At 48.5% G+C, this 2,573-nt stretch overlaps 1 pseudogene; it reads left to right on the top strand.

Moving 5' to 3' along the window:
• Positions 1-1,238: 1,238 nt before the first annotated feature.
• Positions 1,239-2,340, top strand: LOC125931412 (melanoma-associated antigen 10-like; annotated as a pseudogene).
• Positions 2,341-2,573: the final 233 nt, after the last annotated feature.

Raw genomic sequence — 2,573 nt, 5'->3', positions numbered from 1 at the left:
ATCAAGCAGACTCATTCCTTACCTCTTCATGCATCATATGGACATGGAAATCTTGGCCTGAGGGACTCATCATTGGTTCTGTGAAAGAGAGTTCAGGCCCAGACAGGGCAAAAATATACATCTTGAAGGGGACTAAGGGCACCTGCTATCCTAGAACACAATGGGCCCCACAGAACTCAGTCCTAACATGCTCTCAGCCTGGGAAGTTGAGCCAGGCCTAGCCATGTGTGATGGAGGTGAGTTTTCCAGTTGTCCATCTGAGTGGGTGGGGGAGGGGGCTTGTCAGAGAAGTGTGAATCTTATTGTGCAGGGGCCTGGCTCAGTACACAAGAGAAAAGAGTCCCAGGCCCTGCAAAGCATCAAGCTGATGATTAAGAGGGAAGATTTAGGGGACCTTCCACTCCACGTAGAGGGAGATCCAAGACTGCTTTGTCCCTTTTAGCCTTGTGAGGCCCCAAGCAGAGAAGCTGGATGTGCTGTATCTGTACCTCCATCTTGGGAGGCTGAAAGTGGTGAGGTTCTCTCTGAGGCGTGTAGCCTCAGATTAGCAGAGGGAGAAGTAACAGGCCCGACCAAGCATCAGGAAGAGGACTCTGAGGGAAGGCGGAGGGGATCTCCCACTCCAGAGAAGATTCTCAGAAACCCATTCTTACTTTCAGTCCTAAGAAGTCCCAGGCAGGGCCTTCAGGTAGATAATCCCACTTCTTTATATCCTCTTTGGGGTCTCAGGAAATGGGGATCTTGGCTTGAAGGTACCTCCCATCCTAGAACACAGGAGGCTCTGGTTGCCATCTGTATCCAGAGGTGCCCCTCAATTCCTTTTACAGGGGCTCTAGGAACTGGGTGGTGAAGGCCTTGTTCTAAAGCATGTGTCCTCCAGTCAGCAGAACAGAGGGCTCCCAGGCAGTGCCAGGATTCAAGGTGTAGACACTGAATGTCTACTAAGGGATCTACTCATGCCAGAACAGAGGGGAGCCCACAGTTTCTGATCCCATCTGCCTACCATCAACCCGTAAATCCCTAGGCTTTCTTGGTTGCTTATAACCTGGGGAGATTTTTCACTTCCTATGATAAGTCCAGAAGCCCTTTGGGGCCCTAGAGCACCCCCTAAAGAGGAGACTTGTAAGTCATCCTTTGTCCAGAGCTGCCAAAAGTATCTTTTTCTGCTGAGGCCGCTGCCCCTCTCCCTCTCTCTCCAGGCTTGTGGTACCTGATCTCCCACCATCACACTCACACTTCTACCTTCTACTTGCTGTTGCCAAGTAGAGTCATCATGCTTCACTCTCCAAAATGTCTGCGCCTCACATTTGAGCCAGACTTTCAGGCCCAAACTGAGATACAGGGCCTGGCGGTGGCCCGTGTTCTCACAGCTGAGGAGGAGGAGGAGATTTCCTCCTCTTGATCTTTCAATTTCTCCTACCCCTCCACCTCCTCCTCCCTGCCTTCCTCTCCTGTGATCCTGGTTTCCAAAGAGGAGAAGGAGGTGGAGGAGGAGGAGCCTGCGAAGGAGCCCGCCACAACACTGAGTCCTCCCCAGAACCCTCAGAGCCCCTGCTTCTTCTCCGTAACACGGAGCACATCAGAAGGAGGCTCCAGTAGCCAAGAAGAAGAAGATACATGTTTCCCGCAGACCTGAACAGACACCGAATCTTTGCCCACAGACCCACTAGATGAGAAGGTAGCTGATTTAGTGAATTTCATGATCCTTAAGTACCGATTGCAGGAGCCCGTCACACAGGCAGAAATGCTGATGGTTATCATGAAAAGGTACAGGAAACATTTCTCTATGATCTTTAATAAAGCTTCTAAGTGTTTAGAGGTGACCTTTGGCATTTATGTGAAGGAAATGGACCCCACCATCCACTCCTATGTCCCTGTCAACTCACTGGACCTCCTTACCCATCATAAGATGCTTAGTGACAACCAGAACATGCCTGAATACAATCTCCTGATAATCATCCTGGGTGTGATCTTCATGGGGGGAACAGTGTCCCTGAGGAAGACACCTGGGATTTCCTGAATATGATAGGAATGTATGCTGAGAGGGAGCATTTCATTTATGGGGAGCCCGGGAAGCTCATCACCAAATATTGGGTTCAGGAGAATTACCTGGAGTATCAGCAGATGCCTAATCATGATCCTCCATGTTATTAATTCCTGTGGGGTCCCAGGGCCCATGCTGAAACCAGCAAGATGAAAGTTTTGGAATTTTTGGCCAAGGTCAAAGAGACTAACCCTACTTCCTTTTCATGCTGGTATTAGCATTTGAGAGATGAGGAAGAGAGGGCCCAGGCCAGAATTGGCTCTATGGATAATACTACTGCCATGTTCGTTACATAGCATTGGTCAGCAGCTTCTCTTACCCCAACTGAAGAGTGAGCCTGAATCATCACTTTGTATTTGAAGAGGGCAGTCTTGGTTTTGAGTAAATGAGTCAGGATCAGGCTGGGGAGAACACAGTGTACAATAACTTTGTGTTCCTGTTTTGTATGGGTGACTTAGAAGTTCATCTTTTTTTCTTTTGATATTTTTCAAGTGTCCCTTTAAAATTTTTTAATGTTTATTTATTTTTG

Source organism: Panthera uncia, chromosome X (assembly GCF_023721935.1).
Source record: "Panthera uncia isolate 11264 chromosome X, Puncia_PCG_1.0, whole genome shotgun sequence".
NCBI lineage: Eukaryota > Metazoa > Chordata > Mammalia > Carnivora > Felidae > Panthera > Panthera uncia.
Note: the sequence above shows the minus strand (reverse complement) of the source record. Positions and strands in the feature narration are given on the sequence as shown.